Here is a 20821-nt window from a genome sequence, read left to right as displayed (position 1 = left end):
TATATTTTGATCTATGTTGCAATTTGATGGAAAATGTTAAAATTTGGAAGAAATGAGTAAAAAGGGGCAAAGTGGAAGAAAGTGAAAGTTCATGAACCAAGTTGCAAATAAACCATAGATGAGACGGGCAATGGAATGATGATTCAAGAATGCTAAGGGTCAATTGGGTGCAATTAGAAATCAAAAAAGGTGAAATATGATCATAACATTTTCACAACTCAATTTTCCAATCGAAAAAGTTACGTATAGTTTTTTAGCCACATATTGGGACCCATTTATGACATGACAAACAATCAAATTGGAAGATAATATTTGAAGAAAATTTGTAGCTTTTTAAGTTGGCTTTCCAATGCAACTTGAATCACCTCAATCGGATATAGGTAGAGGAATATATGTCAAAAATACTGAAAAATATTCGACGGAGAAAATTTTGTACTATGCGTATGGGAGTTCCAAAAATCTACTACTAAGACCTAAACAAATCTACTGTGTGTACGCACCATTAGAACCATGCGTACACATGGTTAATTTTGGTACCCGAATAATTAGTTTCCTAATTTGATGCTACCACTTATGGAAACGTAATTTTCACATGATTTTATGCCCTAATTCGAGGGAGAACACCAATTTTCTCCTCTAAGCACAATTTTCTTTGGTTTTTGGCTCAAGAACATTATGGGGAACTAAGGGATTTGGTGAATCCACAAAGGAACTCGATTGGTATCGGTGATTTTAACATCATTTTACGCATGCAATTCTAATTTTCATTGTTAAATGATTTTAAGGTTTGGATTTCCTGTTTTCATGAGATTGTTTTGATATTAATTCAATTCTTATTAGATTTGTTATGGATTCAGTCAATCTTTTTCTGTTGATTAATCAAAATAATTATTGGATTTCAATTCCAAGCATTATTGTGAGATTGGTTTAACGTTTATTAGGTTTCTCATAGATTCAATCATATTTTGTCTATTGTGAAATTAAATTATTCGTTGAATTTCAATTTCATGCAATCTTATTGGTGTGATTCTTTACCATTATATGCCCTATGTATATAATTATTTTTGGATCTAATTTCAGTAGATTAGAGTGGAAATGTGTTGTAGAAAATTTGGATTTTAAAATTACCACAAAATTAAAATGGACTTTAATGATATATTTTCCAATTAAAGTATTAGGACAAATATCTTTAATTAAGTACATGATTGCATAATTGACGTTGATTGATCCGAACCAATCAAGGAAATTCCAGCACTTCATTATTTCACACATTGATATTTATAATTCATTCAAATTGATAAATTGTTTTTACACAAATCGCGACCAAAACCCTAGCTTTTGATCTTTTGAGTAATTTTTCATCTCCTTGTGGATACGACACTCCAAAAATGTACTACAACTACGGCGTTATACTTTGGGGCGTAATCAGTAATGGTTTGGAATGAAGACTCCCTTATGATAAATAAGGTTTATGCGCAAAAAAAGGAAAACACATTATTTCAAAATTTGAAAGGGGCATTATTATGATGACCCCGCCAAAGCAATTATGGCCCGTGGTGTGTGCTATGCATTTGATTACGTGTGGTAGAAGGTAACCACATGCCAAAAGTACAGAAGGTTTAGAAGACATGCCAATGGTCCATTGAAATAAGTCATGCTACGTGTATAATTTGGTTGACAATCACATGAATTGGCAAGCATCATCTACATTCATTTGTAAAAGTATTTTTGAAATCAAATGGCAAGGATCTCTCTAACAAATACATTATAAAATAAGTTGTGCAACTTGATAAGAAAATAATGCCATGCTAAATCATTGCCCACACGCTGCATAATTCACTGAAGCACAAGCAATCAGGGGCACAATAATGTGATGGAAAAACTAATGGACAACAGGAAATTGGTGCATCATCAAAGAAAAGTATAGGAGGGAGTTTATATACTTATGAGCAAAAGTACGTATGGCTCGTGAGTAGGGGGTCCAATAATGCTACTTAGGTAAACATATATAATAATGCTGGTGATGTGCCTCTGACCCCAATTCCTAGGAATGTCAAATGGCCCAAGCGGCTCAATAGCTCTGCCACTCGACTCGTCAAAATCAAGCCCGAGCACAGCATGCCATTTGGCAAGTCAAGCTGGCTCGACTCGGCTCGCCAAACGGGTGAGTCGCTCGTGGGCTCATGGGACACGAGCTCGTGACTCATGTGCTATAGTGGCCGAATTTTGGCCCCAATTTTTTTCCCTCAAAACATTTGCCTATAAATATCCCCACAAGGCTCAGCCATTTTCATCTTCAAATTATTGATTCTTCTTCTTCACTTTTTCAGTTCTTTTGCTTCACACAATTACAATTTCCTTACTATTTCAATTTATTGTATTCTATATAGATCACTGGATCTATGTAGCATACAATAAATTGGAAATTGAAATTGAAATTGAATCTAATAGATAGAAATCTATCTAATACATTTTTTAGTTTCCAATTTATCATATGTCACAGCCCATATAAATAGGCAACAAGTATTTTGGAAGCTTTATTAATGTGCGTGAAAGATTGACAGGACGCTCATTTTCGACTACATGATAAATTTTAATTTGTTGAAATTACATGTTGTAAGATAAGTCATAAGTGATATTTAATGTAATTTTAATCATATTAATTAGAATTTGTTATTTTATTATATTGTTTTTAATTTTCTTTAAAAAATTATACATGTAACAACATACAAGTCGTTCGTGTATAATTTTTAACTTTGTCTACTCAAAATTTAAGTAGCTAATTCCAAACCCAGATAAAGGAAGAGAGTTTGTATAATTGTATTGTGTTTTTATCTATTCAATTTTAAAAAAAAAAATTGAAATCGACAAGCTCACGAACTGATGGCTCATGGGCTGAGGCAAACTCGCCCCTCAAGTAACGAGCCGAGCTTATGCTGGGCTCATTACTAACGAGTCACGAGCCGAATTCGTGTGTTTAAGGGCCAAGTCAAGCCATTACCACAGTTACCAATTCCTTCCAAATCATCCATTAACAGCCAATTCAAACACCACCACCCAAAAGATTCTCTTTATCTAGGAAGAGTAACTAATCTTAACCATCTACCAAACAACCTAATTACATCATGTACCCCTACTTAAAATTTATCGATAATTTTCACTTAAATCACCGTCAAATATTATTTTTATTTTTATTTTTTTGCTTCACAAATAAAATTTTTAACATTTAAAAACAAACTTTTAACAAAAAAATTAAATCGAATATAAACTATTTTTGTAATATTAACAAACTTATTTTCAAGTAAACTTTTTTTTTTTTTTTTAGCTCATCCAGATGTGGGGAAAAAGTTTCAATGACAATATGGATGGTAATGGGGTCATTTGAGACCAGGCAACCATTCCATGCGTACTCCGTTGAATCAGGATTATTTTGCCTCGTTCTACACTTAAAATGGACAGGAAGGGTATGAACTCATTTCAACCCATTTACTATCCCGTTTAATATTATATATATTTTTATTGTTTTTCTTTTCAAATTAAATTTTTCTTTTTAAATAATATTAAATGGGGCAAACAGCAAGAGCAATACTTGTCCACGTCCTGAACTCGTGCAGGGGAAAGGTTCTTGCCCCAAGCCCACCTCGCCAACCTACGAGGTATGGAAATTCCACCCCATTTGGGTTGGCCTTGTGGGTCAACAGAGTGTTTTTTTTTTTTATTCATCCTTAAAATACAAAGGTACTTTTAACTTAGTTTTTGAGTCGGCACTCCTAGAAATTCTAAATAGCTACATTAGTTTTTTAAGTTTATTTCTAACTGTTACAAAAATTTAAAGTTTTTTCGAATAGTCAATATAATTTTCAGCCTTCGTAGTACTTCTTAGTTCCTCGCCCCATTCGGGTAGGAGAACTGGAGCGGATCAATTGATTGATTTATTTATTATTATTATTATTAATTTTTTTATTTTGGGGTCATTCCTGAATGGCAGTGGTACTTTTGACTTTGTTTTTCCTAAAGGCGTTCAACTTTAGAATTCTAAATAGCTCCCATAGTTTTAATGCTGTTTCTAGCTGCTACTAAAATTTAAATATTTTTCAAATAATCAATGTATGTCAGTCTTAATTTACTTTTTAACATTATATCTCCTACCTCCAATTGGATCATTTGAAAAAATTAATGATTTTATTGGCTACGTAATAAAACATTATTTTCAGATAAAACGATACAAAATGTTGAAAGTCGAGTGAATATTGTAAAATATTTTGAAGTTACAATGACCATTTTTAACCTGTCAATGCGCTCTACCAGACCTGCTGTAATACACATATAATCCCTGTATGAGCTCCATTCTTTGAAAAAATATATATTTTTAATTATATATTTTTTAATAAATTAATATTACATATAAATATAAATTTTTATTTTTTAATCACATATTTTTCATATTTCAAAAATTCATTGTCACGAAAAAATGGGAGTCAAAGGGCATATAGTCAAAATTTTGTCTGACCACAATGGCCTTTATTCACATATTTTTCATAGTTCAAAAATCCATTGTCACGAAAGAATGAGAATCAAAGGGCATATAGTCAAAATTATGTCTGACCACAATCGCCATCCAATTATTGTCCGAACTCCAATTCTTCAATCATCAGGTACTCGTTTTCAGTCTCCTCCTAACTCTCTATCCTTATCAGTCTCTCGTGTATATATGTACTCGCACATCTTTGTGTATATTTATGCATATCGGTAGTGTTTGAATGGGCAAAAGGATTGCCACTTTCTATAATCTTATGCTTTTGTACTTGTTTGATAAGACTCATTTTACTTCGCCAAAGCAGATCTAGACTGAACGGTTGCTCTGCAAGTGGTGTATTGTGATTGTGAAGTGTGATGTGGTAATTCTGATCAATACTGGTGAAACTGTTACTTGAGTGTAGATTATGAAGTAAAAATCTTTGGATGTGATTTTTTGCTGAGTTCAGAGACTTTTGGCGGATGGGTTTTCGGTGAAAGCAATTTTTATTTTTTTTTGGGAATAATTTGTAGTGGTAATCTGGTGGTAGGTGGCTTCTTGATTTAGATTCAAAATTTTGGTGGAAGGAGATGATGGATTTTAATGCGACATCTCACTTTGTGTGCATTAAGGTTATTTTGGCGTGTTTTTGAGTGGGATGATTTATTATTTACGTATAACATGTTAAAGAAAAGAGATAAATGGCCAAATTTGTGCTGTTGTAATCATATCAGGCATGGGTAGTTTAGGCCCTTGGAATAAAAGGAACAAGTGATCATTTTTATCGCATATAGAGAGGGGAGACAAGATACAGGCGAGGCATTATGAATTTCTTTTCTCCTTCCAATTGATACCATTCAGTAAATAGATTGTGACTGTTTCCAAAAGGTTCCATACCAAATTTTTAAGTACTATTCTAAATTTAACCCTAAACATAATAGAAATAAGGAGGAATAAAGAATTATATTAAAAGAATTTTGATCTTTAAGGGGAGCTGTTACTGATAATCATTCTGTATTGTTGATTTCCATAATTATCACTTATCAGTGCTTAACATGGTTAAGCGAACCATTTAATTTGTTTACGACTCTCAGTTCACATCTGTCAAAGTACTTTACTGACCCTGCTGGGGGAATGTATTTTATATATTAATTAGACAAGTTGTGTAGGAATTGTAATATGCTGATCCCCAAACTACACTTGTCCTAAATGGAATAGCTTAAAGTAAATTTGTTTCATAACATATTTGGTTGTCCTTGGAAGTAAAGTTTTTCTAACATTTTAGGACATACATGCTTAGAAAAGTAATATGCCTTTTTCCTTTTATGTAAATTTACTCATGAGTAAGTATTTTTTAAGCTTAACCAAACATGCTCTTTGTGCTTATACTGCTACGTTCTGAAAGTCTTTTTTTTTTTTTTCCCCGGTTGTAACTTCCTGTGTCAAAGAGCTGATTGATAATCTTTTGTTGCTAGAATTTCCCATTGAATTGTCTAGGATATTCTAGTTTAGTAGAAAAAATAGAACTCTAGCCTGTTTCGTTGGTTTCAAAATGATCTTCCTCTTCCTTTATGCATTTCCTAGAATATGCATGGAACTGCATATTAGAACTTCCTCTCTGACTCTCTATGCATTGATGGGTGAAGTTCTCCATCAGAATTCTTGAATAGGTGTCTCTGAACGGTGTTTTATTGAAGCAAATAATGAGGCATTAGTAGCTCTAGATCTATAGAGCCTCACAGAAAGTATGCAAATATATTTTATAATATTTTCATGGAGGCACTAAGCTGTATCAACTTTAAAGATAAAAGTCTGGAGAAGCTACTAAACTTTCATCAAATTTCACTCTATGCGCTGAACTTCCTTTTGTGTCACTTTACCCACCATCTTCCAATTCATTTCGCTTTGTCCAGTGTTCAATTTGAGTATGGATGTTGATCGACTTCCATACACATAGAATATGCTCTGATGGTTAAGTGATTAAGCTGAAACAAAGATAAAAATTCAAGTTCTTGATTAGACAGCCTCAAAATGCTGTGGCCTTCTTACTTGAAAATATCATGACAGAAGAAGTGGCTGAATCCTTGTGATTGGAAAAAGTTTTTAGCACCATGGATATAAGCTTGATGGGGGTACCTTAATTTAAAAAAAAAAAAAAAAAAAGGGGTCACTTTGGTCATATATTTCATGACACTTTCTGAGATAATAAACAAATACAAGTTTTAGATAAAGAGCAAACTCTTATACATTATTAAGAATACTTAGTAAAGTAGTAAAGTATCCTTTCTGATATTTTGAAATGATTTCCATGGGTGGATGAATGTGCATGGACAGAAAGAAAAATAAAAATTGAAGGCAAAAGTAATGTATGCCTTGTAGAGTTATTTAATGTAATATATACGTCATAAAAATCTACAGTACATTGCAAAATATGAAGGGGATTCATTGAATCAAAATTTTGTTCAGATATTAATCTTAAAGCTGTTAAACATGCACATTTGACTCATATGAAGTCAAAAATGGTTTTGGATAGAGTATTTTTCTTTAAATCCAACCATTTGACACGATTGTATTTTTTGTAATGTAGAGAAAATATTTTACGTTTCTTGATGCTGGAAGTGCTTAGTAATTAAGTTTTCAAGCATCATAGCATGTAATAGTGCTTTGTTTTCTTTAGTCATATTCGTACTTCTGATGTCTATTATATTCAATCATCTTCGTAATGAGCAGCTGAAACACTACAGCATGGCATTAAGAAGTGGTCAGAATGGAATTCAACTCTTATTAGGTGCTGAGCAAGAAGCTCAACATATTGTCAATGCTGCTAGAACTGGTGATCATCACTTAACTGTTATCGTCTTATATCCATCCAATTGATTCTTTCACACTATCAAAATGAACACTCCTCATAGTAGATGGAGTGAACAAATTGATGAAGACACTAAAGTTTATTACTGGAAATCGCATACAATTGCTCTGTATATTTTATATCACATATTATGATGGCTTACATGACTTCATCACGAAAATGGAAAAGGAGATCGTCTTTTTCCACCTTTCGGTTGGAAGGAAAATGGGGAAGATAGAAAATAGGATGGGAAGCAAATTTTTTTGTTTATTGTAAATGATGCATGATGCTAATTTTAGTGACATGTCACTAGAAAGATGACTGGTGGAGAAAAGCATGCAAAAATCTCAACTCGAAATTCTTGTCATTTGCAGTAGCTTGTGTTATAGTTAAATGTGAAACATTGTTACTTCATCATAGCAACTAGGGATTGTTACTTCATCATAGCAACTAGGGAGAGATGTGACCTAAGTATTATAGCCTACAGATAAACAGCCAATTCAAGGCTCGCAAATCTTCCTGCTGGATTGTCGTGGTCTGTGGTTTGCAGCATAATTCTGATGTTAAGGATCATTAGAAGAGGCAATAGAAGATCATACTTATGTAACTGTTTGGCTAGTATTAACATAACTTATTCTAGACTAATATTAAAATTTTGGATAGTAGTGAGAAAACAGAGAAACTTTAGAAACTAATTATATTATAAAATTGAAGATTTTATTTCTATTTTTCGATGATTTTACAATTGAGAAAGGCTCCTTATATAGAGGAGGAGACTTCTTCAATCTTCAGATGCAATGGTCATAGTAATATAGAAGAGTACGATAATTTTACATATAGATAGGCGACTTTTAAAAGGCATACAAGACATGATACAATAATGAAACAAATGAACAAAGACTATTGGCTAAGTACTTCCTTTGATAAAAAAGGGAATATGCTTTTACAGACTTTTGATAAAGCAAATAATGCTTTATCAATTATTACACAAGATGACATGCAACTCATACAAAGTGACAACATACTTTTATTACACTTGTGAATAATATTTTCACGAGGTGTCAAGATTTGCTGTTCTTGCTTGTTTATCTGAATTCAGAATCTGATTGTTATCTAACTTGCTTCCACCAAAACATGTTTTCTAGTTTGTTCTTTTCTTCATGAAGTTGTTCTAGCTTTTCGAGATTTTCTAGATCATTAGGATTAAAAGAGTAGGACCACGGATCTTGAGAATCTTGAAATTGAGAAATTGTTGGTCCCTATTAGCCTGAGCTAGGTCTTTCTTGTGATATTTTCTCCTTAGCATTGAAGTTTTTATTGTGAACTGTGAATTGTCTATTCCAATGTAGAATGTGTTTGGTGAGAACATTTTCATTAAGCATTTTTCATAAATGTTCTCTGAGTTGTTGACCTTCGGGGTGTCTTCTGAATATTTGGCCGTTTCTCCTAAGCTTTATGTAAGCTTCCCAAGATACAATTGATTCCAAGAGTTGTCAAAATGGTAATCATTAGGTGGACAGACTAAATAATAATTGTAAATGTGTTTAAACAATTGATGTAAGCTAGAATATTCTATTGGATTCATTGAACATATGACATTGGTAGAGTTTCCTATGGTGCATTATCTTCAATATGAGGCCAGATTTTGGGGAGAGTTGTTTGATTAAGTTTTGCCATTTTCCTTTGGAACGTTCTAAATTGTTGAGGATATTTTTCCCTATCTCTGTGAAGATTGAATGGTTTAACTACATATTCCTTTACATGTGAGAAATATTCATATTGTGTTTGAAAAATAAGGATTACATGAACACTGTCAAATGAAGTACTAAGATCTTTGAATTTTAAACAAAAAGCGTTGAATTTTTATACCAATGATCAAGTGGAAAAAAACAATTCAAAGAATTCTATTACTTCATTATTTGTTTTGAAAACAATTATAGGTAATCTTTCTAGAGTTGTGAATCAAGTTCAGAATGCCATTGTTTCATGTTGGATGCATTGAAACAAATCATAATTTAGTGTAATTCTAAAAGATACTAGAGAAAATATAGAAGTTCTTCGAAATGTTTTTTTTTTTTTTAATTAAAACGAGAGATTGAAAAATGGATAATTTGGATGCAAATCAAGTTCTCCAAAAATTGGAATGCCATATTGTCCGATAGCTAAGGATTGGTATTTTAACACAAGTTCTTTTGACCTATAATGGATTATTCGATTTTTGATCAAATTTTGGAGTTTAGGAAGGAAATTTTGGATTTGGGAATTTTGTTAGAAGGGTTTGAGCATATAAATTGTTAGAATTTGTGAGTAAGTAGAAGGTGTTGTTTTGAAAAGTAGATCAGGTAGTAGGATGGATTTGCCTTTGATATGTTTGACTTCAAAGCCAAAATTGAGAAATCATTTTACCCATCTCAAGAGTTGTAAATTTGGAATTTGTTTCTTCTTGAGGTTAAGCATTTGAGGAAATGCTTTCATGTTCATTTCAATTAGAAACTTATGATCAATGAAATGAAATTGAAAATTTTCAATTCTTCTTCTGACTATATGAGATGAAATTGAAAATTTTCAATTCTTCTTTTGACTGTAAGATTTTCATTGAATGTGGACTGTTAACATTTTTCAGCTTTTTTGAATGTTTCACTTTCGTATCGGCAAGTTTTTCTTTTCACCATCTTTTTCTTCTAGGAATATTACTTCTCAGTAAAATTCACTTGCATTCATTTGTAAAATTCATTTTCCCTCAGTAGGAATTTGAAGTGCTGGGAGATTGTGAATTTCTTATTTGATTCCTTTGACATCTTTTGTTTGCTTGTAAGACCATTGTGGAGGATTTTTCTTTAGCATATCATGTAAAGGTCTTACAATAGGAACTAATTGTTTGAGAAAATTAGTCGTATAATTCATAACTTAAAGATATTGTTGTACCTATTGCTTTGTCAAGTTGTTGTCAGGAAACTTGTGAAGTTCTTTAGCAATGTGTAGTTATAAGGAATGTTTTCCATTTTTTAATATGCATACGAGAAAATCAATTTTGTCGTTGCAATGATTGTCTTTTTCTGGGACAGCATGATTCCATATTCTGTGACTAAATCTGTGGAGGAATACTTCATGGATATCCATATTGTCATAGAACAAGAGAATGTCATCAAATTTAGAGAAAACCTTTGTCGTTGTCAAGTTTGCAAACATTGTTTTATTGTCAGGAAGGGGAAGTTGTCATTTGCAAGGAAATGATTCGATAGCTTGTAATCAATGACTAATCTCAATTTTCCTCTAACTTGGTTCACTTCTCCTTTTTACATAAAAGGCTTGGCATGCCCATTGAGAAGTTGTTGGCCCAATAAGTCCTAATTGTAATTGGGTCAATTCCATAGTTGCAAGTTGCAAGTGCTCTGGACTCATCCCGGTATGACATGCCTTTGTTTGTAAAGGGTAGGGCTATGAAGAAATTTGAGTTTTTGCAAACAGATTTTGTGCTTTTGGTGAGAAATTCTGTACAACAATCTCTCATAAGGATCTCTTTTATGGTAGGTACAGAATATGTGTAATAAGTGATTCTTTTGATACAAGAAGCATAAGAATTTTTGAATTTGAGGCTAGTTGACATGGTACAACTCTTTTTTCTCCCATAATTGTCTGATAATATCAAAACTAATAACAAGACTTTGCCAGGTAACGATGATCCTAGTTGTTTGTGTGTGATGCTGAGTTCTCGGAAAATTGAATTTGAATAGGTTTGCTAATGAGCTTTGTATTGAAGTACTCATTATTGGTTGCTTGGAAGATTTTCTAGTACTTTTTAAAAATGTTTTGTGGGAGTATAGTTGAGTTATGAATGAGGATGCCGCTTCTGTATCAAGCAATGCAACTACTGTGATGGGCCTTTCATATGTTTTCCTAGAAAAAGGTTAATATCAATCATTGGCACTACCAAAGAAAGATTTATGACTTATATTCCAAAGTCTTCTTGTATGCAAAAATATTCTTGTGTACTTTCACTGTTGCTACCAGTACTGTTGCTGTCATCATGCTATTGAAGAGCGAAAACTGTTTTTTGGTGGCTGGTCATCTTATTATAAAATAAAGATTCCAAATTGTCTTCATGAAAATCAACTTATGCTGCCGAAAGAATTTGATGATAGATCTTTTCTTTTCTCTTGGTGTTGCAGTTTCTTGCAAAGTGGCCTTCCTTTCCACTTGAAACATTTGTTTCCTTTTCTTTTTGAAAATTTTCTTTCGAAAGCGAGTCTGGAAAACTGGTTCCTTTTTCTGAAACGTTAAATCTCCTAGGTTTGAACAGTCACATTCCTTGTAATTATATCTACATTTAATTCTCTGGTATGACTCCTCACAGGCTTTATCGAATTGCTTTCCCATTATGTTAAAGCCTTCGAAAAAATCTTTTGGTTGCAGAGTTTTTTCATTCTTTAATACCCAGTTGTGGATTTCTCCAATGGTTGTCTGAGATATTGTTTGTCCTTTCAATTCCATCGTCTGTGAGTTTCTTGACCAAGCGTGGAAGCGATATAAGATAAGCTTGAGATTGTGATCATTTATTCCTCTAAGTATCTATTCATGACTTCTTTGAAGTGTTTGTCCAAGTCTTTAAAAGCTTGTAAAAGCAACACTTTAATTTAAAGAATTCTTCATGGGCCTTTTCTTTTGTATGATCAGGTTTTCCACAGAATTCCCAGTGCAGATCATTAATGAAGTAATCAATTGATTGAACATTCATCCATTTTGTTGTCGGTAATCTCTAAGAGCTACAAACAAAACTTGCAGAAATCCAGTGAATCTTGCTAGGGTTCCTCTTATGACCGATTTTAATTCATATTAGGCTTTGTTAGTTTTGTCGTGCCCCATGTTAGCATCTCTTGTAATCTGGATCTCCATTGGGAAGGTCGTATATGATCAAGGGTGACCTTTACAGATAAATTACCATTGTGACAATATTAATTATTTGTAACTGATTGGATTTAATTAGCATCAAGCATTTCATCATCATTGTTCCAAAATATTCTTCTCTAGGTTTGTGCACCATCTACCATGACAAATGTTGATAATCCTCACTTTAAGAGGAGGATTCATAGGACTCGGAGTTGGTTTCAATAGTTTGGATGATGGGTAAAGGTTGGAGAGTATGTGGATTTTGAGTTCTATATCTTTCTAGAAGAGTAGAGATGGGAGTTTTGATCATTTGTGGGGGCTTTTTGAGAGGGAACGTGGTCTCGGTTGGTTGTGGAGATGGTTTTAAGAGGGAACGTTTGAGGTTTCGGTTTGTATTCAGTGAAGAGAGATGTTCTATAATTTGTTTTGGGTTCCATCAAGGATGTATGGGCTATATGATGAGGACTATGGTACTGATGAAGGATACCGTGTTGGGAAAAATAAAGTTTGAAATTTCATGGTGATCAATTGGGTTTTTAGTTATTTGATTTCCCTTTCTTGTGTATCAAGAGGGAGTCTTTGGGCTAAGAGAGACATGATTTCATTGTCGACTATTTCAATTATTTCTCTACAGGCTTCAATTGGAGAGAGTAGGGTAGTAGTTTGTTTTTCAAGAGTCCTTTCAATCCTATGTGACTTTCATCAATTTTTTGAAGTGAATTTTGTCCGACTGTGTTTTGGGACTATCAGTTTAATACAGCCCAGCTTTCTTTATTTTGAAAGGCAATGGTGAAGATTTTCGAACCACTTTTCAAAACAGCATGGTTCTACATTGATGACATTCTCTTGTACTTTTATAATATGGATAGCCATGAAGTACTAGGGCTATCAATAGATTAGATTTTGATCCGAATTTGATCTAAATTCGATGAAATTAATGGGAGATGGATTTAAAGCTTCAGTCCGATAATCCGATAACTAAATGTAGCATATATGGATATAGGTCAATTCAATCCGATAACAATCAGATCCAACTTTTTATAACAATATAATATATTTTACATATTATCACATAATGTATTACACATAATTTTTTCATTTTGATACTTGTATTATGCTTTATAACTTTTAAAGAAAAACGTCAAACCTATCAAATTTCAATATAAAATTAATGTATATTATATTAAATTTTGTATTAAGATTGAGAATCTACTCTTTCGAATAAAAAAAGAATGTGTAAATATTTCGGAACGGATATCCAATGACATAACAAATCGAATATAGATTTAACAATCAAATATACATTGGATTATCAGATTGGATCCATTAATTATTCTTATAGGATTAAATCGGATATGGGTTGATTCAGTCCGTATTCGATACATTGCAACCTTGCGAAGTACTCTAAAGATTTACAAATATTGTAACAGATTATGGAAACACAACTCCTATAAAGAGATGATCATTGTAACAACAGAATTGATTTTTTCGGAATGCATATCAAAAAATGTAGATATTCCTTACAACCACACAATGCTAAAGAACTCCACAAGTTTCCTAATAACAACTTGGCAAAGCAACAAGTACAATTTTTTGGACTGCTGAATTGTATGGCTCCCCCCCCCCCCCCCGAAAAAAAAAAAAAAAAAAAGAATTGATCATGGGCTCCCATTATAAGTCCTCTATAGAATATTTTAAAGAAAAATGAATTTTACAAACGGGTGGATGTAAGTGAATTTTACTAGGGAATAGTAGCCCTAAAAGAAAAAGATTAGGAAAGAAGAATTTGTGAATACAAAAGTGGTCAAAGAAGCTGGAAAACATTGTCATTACATATTCAAGGAGATTTTTGCAGTCAAAAGAGAAATTGAAAATTTTCAATTTCATCTTATCGTTGGTCATAAGTTTCTAATTGAAATGACATGAAAGCATTTCTTCAAATTCTTAATTTCAAGAAAAACAAATTCCAAATTCAGAACTCTTGAGATGGATAGAATGATTTTCTGATTTTGACTTTGAAGTCAAACATATTAAAGACAAATCCAACTTACTGCCTGATATGCTTTCCAGAGCAATACCTTTTATCCGCTCTCAATTTCTAACAATCTGCATGCTCAAACCATTCTTACGAAATTCACAAAATCTCTCAATTCAGAATTTTCTTTCTAAACTCCAAAATTTGATCAAAAATCGAACAACCCATTTTAGGTCAAAAGAACTCATGTTAAAATACTAAATCTTGGTTATCAGACAGTATGACATTCAAATTTTTGGAGAACTTGATTTCTTGTCCAGAGTATCCATCTTCAATCTCTTTTGTTTAAATCTTGAGCGAGTCTAAGAAAAATTTTCAAAAAAAAGTTCTATGTTTTCTCCGGTATCTTGTACACATATACAAAATTGCAATCTATTTTATACATTCAACATGGAATTGGGCTTTCTGAACTCGGTTCACAACTTTAAAAAGATTACCAAAAATTCTTTTCAAAGCCAAATGATGAGGTAATAAAATTCTTTAAATTCCACTTGATCATTGGTGTCGAAAATTCAACACTTTTTTGTTTAAAATTGAAAGATCTTAGAATTTCATTTGACAATGTTCTTATAATCCATATTTTTCAAAGGTAATGATGTTTTACTGAATTAGGTTACTATGAACATTTCTCATATGTAAAGGAATATGCAGTCAAATCATTCAATCTTCACAGAGATTGGGATAAGTATCTTTTAAGGATTCAGTACGTTTCAAAGGAAAATGGCACAACTCAATTAGACAGTTCATCCAGAAATTTAGCCTCATATTGAAGATGATGTACCATGAAAACTCTACCAATATTATATGCTCAATGAATCTAACAGGATATTCAAGTTCACATGGATAGTTTAAGCTAGATTTACAATTATTATCTAGTCCATCCACCCGACGATTACCATTTTCACAGTTATTAAAATCAATTGTATCTTGGCAAACCTACACAGTTCAGGATGGACAATCAAATATTCAGAAGATAACCCCAATAGTCAGCAACTCAAAGAATTGTTATGAAAAATGTTCAATGAAAATATTCTCACGACACCCTACAGTGGAAGAGACAATCTATGGTTAACAAGAAAAACATCCATAGGCATGAAAAAGATATCATAAGATCTAGCTCAAGCAACAAGATCCAACAATTTCTCAGTTCCAAGATTCTCAATATCCGTGATCATTCTCTTTTGATCCTAATTATCTAGAAAATTTCAAAAAATTAGAGCAGTTTCGTGAAAAAAAGAATAAATTAGAAAATAGGCATTGGTGGAAGCAAGTTGGACTTTCGTCACATTTTGAAGATTTAAATGAACTAGCAAGAACAATAAAGTTTGACACCCATTGAAAACATTGTTTACTTGAGTAATAAAAGTATTTTGTCATTTTATATTAGTTGTATGTCGTCTTGTACAATATTTGATAAAGCACTGTTTGCTTTATCAAAAGTCTATAAAAGCAAATTCCCTCTTTATCAAAATGACTGTTTAGTCAAAGTCTTTGTCCGTTTGTTTCATTATTGTACAGAAATCGTGTATGCTTTTTAGAAGTTATTTGTCTATTTGTAAAATTATTGTACTATTCTGTATTGTTGTGTCGATTATATCTTAAGATTGAAGGAGCCTCCTCTAAGGAAATAGTCTCTAAATTTCCTCTATTTTTTCACTGGTATCCAGAATTCCAATATTAGTCTAGAATAAGTCATGTTAATTAACTAACCAAGTAATTGAATGAGTATTTTAAGAATTTTTAGCATTAGAAATTGTGCTGCAAACCACGAAAATCCAACAGGAAGATTTGTGATCCTAAGAGTCAGACCTTGTATTTGATGCCTTAAATTGGCTGTTTGTCTATGGGCTAGAATACATGGGTTGCATCTCTCCCTGTTATGAATATCTTGCAATATAATACAAGTTCTTGTGCTATGTATACGACGAATGATAAGCCTAATGGGACACTTCTATCAATGTGTAAATATTTTATAAGTATGAGATAAAATATCGATTATTTAATAGATCCCAGATTTTATTTTATTTTCTTCTTATCATCAATTTGGGCAGAAAAAGTTAAATGGCTTGATCTCAAGCTAGAATCTCATAATGTGTATGGACCTTAGCCTATAAACTTTATTTGACGAGCCCCATTGTGCTCAAAAGCATTCGAATAAAATAGGCTATGGCTTATTTGTGCTTGTACTTACGAGAAGAAAAGTCTGCTTGGAATGAATTTTTGCAACTAGTGGTTTTAATTTACTGTGGCCTTTGTTTGCAGCAAAACAAGCTAGATTGAAGCAGGCAAAAGAAGAGGCTGAGAAGAGAGTGCTGAATTTCGCACTCAAATGGAAGCTGAGTTTCAGAGGAAGGTAGCAGAGGTAAAGTAAAAGTTTATTGGAAAAATAACATAAAGAGAATGTCTCTGAAGGTCATTTCAGAGAGCAACTTATACTTTTCCAAAGAAGTAGATTGTAGTTTAATTTTATTACATTCTTTATCAAATTCTAAATCAATAATTTTAATTTTCGCAATGAAGCATGATCCAAATTGTTATATTTTATCTTGATTGAGCTAAATCTTGCTATTGCTTTTTATAATCTATACTTTCATAAAGTAATAGATTTCTTTTTTTTTTTTTTTTTTAATTTATTATTGTTATTTTTTTTGTGGTCGTTTTCATGCTGCATCAAACAGAGTAGTGGAGACTCGGGTGCTAACGTAAAGCGCCTCGAACAAGAAACTAATGCAAAGATCCAACACCTGAAGACCGAGGCTTCAAGAATTTCCCATGACGTTATCCAAATGCTTCTAAGGCATGTGACAACTGTAAAGAACTAAAAGATCTTGGTTAAACGAAGTTCATTGAGACTGTCGAGTAATCTCCTCACGTGCGAAATTTTTGTTCTTGACTTTTATTTTACCATGTGTTTCATATCTTGGTGAATAATAATAGCCCTTTGATTGAATAAACGAGTTAAATTGCTCTCATGTTTTCTTGTATACTTTTGTACAGTATGATTTTTTCGAACTCATACGTGTTTCACAAGCTCATCAATTTAGCTTGGCTAATAGAAACAATTTACATGGTTCGAGGAAGATCAAAATCTATATTCTAAAAGAACCCAACGGACTAAGCCCTCCTATAAATTTGGAGTCGATTACAATGATGGTATTTGGAATTTTGTACTGGTTTCTTCTTAAGTAATGCAGCATTGAGATATCTTGAAGGACTAGCTCCACTATGTTCCCACAAGCGAACAATCCGACACCAATCAATGCAGATCCTGCTCTTGATATTTCTGTTGGGTTGACGCCTTAGCCACTTTCTTGTTCATTGCCCATGCCATGTCGGGGGAAGAACACCATATAACATTATCATGCAATAAGGCCATGTTCCAAAACTAACTAAGATTCCTTACAGTATCCTTCCAAATGCCGAAAATAGTAGTTCAACTTACATCAATATCTGTGGCTGCTGAAATCATCTGTTGGTGGTGTTGATACAAGAAGAGCCTGAGCAATGACCATTTCTATTGCTGTTAAGCTGTCTTATTTCTTCTCCACCAACAACAGAGTGAGTTTGAATTCTGCTACTGTAATACGCCATAGATTAGGGAGAGTACGTCAGCATGCATAAGATGATAATATTAAATATATATTCAGAACTAATATGAGGTAACTCTAAAGTTGGATCGAGGGGGTTGGAAGAACAAATTATTGAGCTGCTCCTGAAGAAATCTAAAACATGCCGATAAGAGATACTCCAACAGCCAGAAGTGAGAAGGCCTCCATCATGAATGAAAGTTGTTATTAATATTATGTCCAAGTGTACGGATAGTAACAAGTAATGAAGTGGACCTATGTGTCCAGATTGTCGTTTCCACAGGGATTATACTTTATCACTTAATTTAATTTTTCTCAAACCACTATTCGATGAAAGCAGATAAAAATTTGTATGGTTCGATTTTTATTCTAAATATGTGAAAACAATTGGATGCATACAAGATTGGTTTAGAAATTTAATAATGAACAAATATTAGGGCAGAATAATTTCACCTATTGATTACTTTTACATCTTAAATCAAGATTCATATCTAATATAGTGTTCAGTAGAATTCTCCTATTTTATTCGATTTACCCCTCTCAAGTTCTCATTGAGTCTATTTAACTAATTCAATTTCATATCTCCATGCGAATCAAGTTTAGTTAAACGAGTTCTTTATTTTATGAATTCAATCATGACCGTAATAATTAGTGTGTGTGTGTGTATATTTCTACATGTTATATCAATTTACCGGATTTTACTATATGGTTTAGATCATAAACTCACCTATCGATTTATAATGGATTCAAAAAATAATCAAATTAGTAATCAAGTAATTTAATACATTAAACTCACAGTAAACTCAACACGTGAAAAAAAATAAAGAACAAAAATCTTAATTAAAAGCATAAAGGATCCCAATTGAGTTACATTATTTACCCTAACAAGAGATTTTGCTACTCCTAGTGAAGGAGGAAAAATAATAGATAGTCATTGAGCATCACCAGATTTGTAGTGAAGATGTAGAAAAAAATATCAATTTTACACAAAGATCTTCCTCTTTCAATCAATGCTTCAAATGTTGAATTGCTTATTGTTTTCCTCCCTTAAATTGCCTCTCCACGTCTGTAATGCCCCAAGAGTGTGAGAAAATTGTATTTATAAATGCATTCCCGTGTGTCTAGAGAGTATTGCAGCGCCGCATTCCCGTGTGTCTAGAGAGAATTGTAGCGCCGAAGCTTTACGCTTCTTTTGGGGGTGGCGCCTCTAGTTCTCCTTGGCGCCACGGCACCAAGGGTCTATTTCCTTTCTCCTCTATGGCGTCATAGCGCCTTGAACGTGGCGTTGTGGTGCCTCAACTCTGCTTCTTTTCCTTTCGTGCCGCCTTGGTGCCATTATTCCAACGTCAATGTGCCATTTGTCCAATCATTTTATTTTGCCTCTTTTGTCCCCTTATCCACAATTTCTTTTCGATTCATACAAATAGCTTTATTTGATGAACTTTTTCGTGTCTTTCTCCATCTCAACAATCCTATAAAAATATGTTAGCAAACACATTAAAAATGTTCAATATTCACAAAATCTAGCTTTCAAATTAAAATTGACTTAAAGTAAAACACACTTGTCAAAAGTCCACTCCACCTCACCACATAAGAAAAAATGCAAGCTGATACGAAAAATAAATTTTATCAATAATATATTTGGTCTTTCACTGCCATGCCAACCTTGGGCCACAATAACAAATCCCATGCCAGCCCAGATTCGGAAGCAGGCTGTCTGGGACTCTCTTCAACAAGGATGACACCACTAGACACGAGAAAGATCCGCAACTAAAAATATTAACGAGCAATAATCGATAAGCCACATCGTTTTCTCCATTAATGATGATTTATAAGGCAAAATGAACTACCCCATAAACAATTCCACAAGATCAGCAACTTCATTTGCCTGGCTTGAGAGGCTAAGTGCTATTGCTTTCCAAACAATCAATGCCCCATTGGCACAACACTACCAAGAAATGTCCTTACTCGCCTAAGATCACCTCCCAAATAAGCACATAGAACTGCTAGAAGATCTAATGTTGTTAAAGGCAAAGAAGTTCCCTCATTTTTATTAAACCAAGATGATCCATGTGGCTACCCTTTGAGTCTCATTGGATGAGGCTTAACAATAGTTACCCAAATCAATGTATGAAAATAAATATAATGCTTGGTCTTTTTAAATTGAGCTACTAGACCTCTTCTTGATGGTGTATTTATGGCGTGTCTCGTCCCTTACGGCCTCAACTCTCTTAAATAGAGGTTATAATTTCAAATCGAAAGGAATTTCAATTGAAGTAGCAAATCCAGGCGATCAAGTAAAATTTTGTGTGGCACACATGAGTCATAGAGCCAATTCACTCTCAAATTTTGGACAAGTGAGTCTCGCAGATGAACCATATAAGTGGCACGTGCACCATAAGGTAAGTTTTAGGTTTAGATCATTTTAGTCCCTAAACTTTCTTTAGCATTCATTTTCGTCTTTTGTCCATCTCTTTCAGTCATTTGCTTTGTCATTTCATCCAATTGATTCCTATTACTCTCCAATTATCATCATACAGCTCGAATCATCTTTTAAAATTTTCAATTTGGTCACTGAGCTTTTAATTTCTTCTATTTTAGCCCATTTTCGCTCCTTTCATCTAATTTCATCAATTTACATCGAGTTGTACCTAACAAATAAAATTTAGATAAAATCAAGTCTCAATTCTTCCAAATCAACAATAATTAATCTAGTTTAATGGGCCTAATCAAAACACCCAAACTCTGTTTACTTTCTCCTCTGTGGTGCTGCGACGCCTCAACTTTGCTTCTCTTCCTTTGTGGCGCCATTGCACCACTTGTCCAATCATTTTGCTTTGCCTTTTCTGCCCCTTTATCCACAATTTATTTTCGATTCATGCTAATAGCTTTATTTGATAAACTTTTTCATCTCTTTCAACATCTCAACAATCCTATAAAACAATATT

The 20821-nt window shown here is 33.0% G+C and overlaps 1 pseudogene; it reads left to right on the top strand.

Annotated features, from left to right (window-relative positions):
- Positions 1-4553: 4553 nt before the first annotated feature.
- LOC111407551 lies at positions 4554-17298 on the top strand (annotated as a pseudogene).
- Positions 17299-20821: the final 3523 nt, after the last annotated feature.

The sequence above is a fragment of the Olea europaea genome, chromosome 13 (genome assembly GCF_002742605.1).
Source record: "Olea europaea var. sylvestris chromosome 13, O_europaea_v1, whole genome shotgun sequence".
Taxonomy (NCBI): Eukaryota; Viridiplantae; Streptophyta; class Magnoliopsida; order Lamiales; family Oleaceae; genus Olea; species Olea europaea.
The sequence above is the reverse complement of the archived record's forward strand: the minus strand, read 5'-3'. Positions and strand labels throughout refer to the sequence as shown.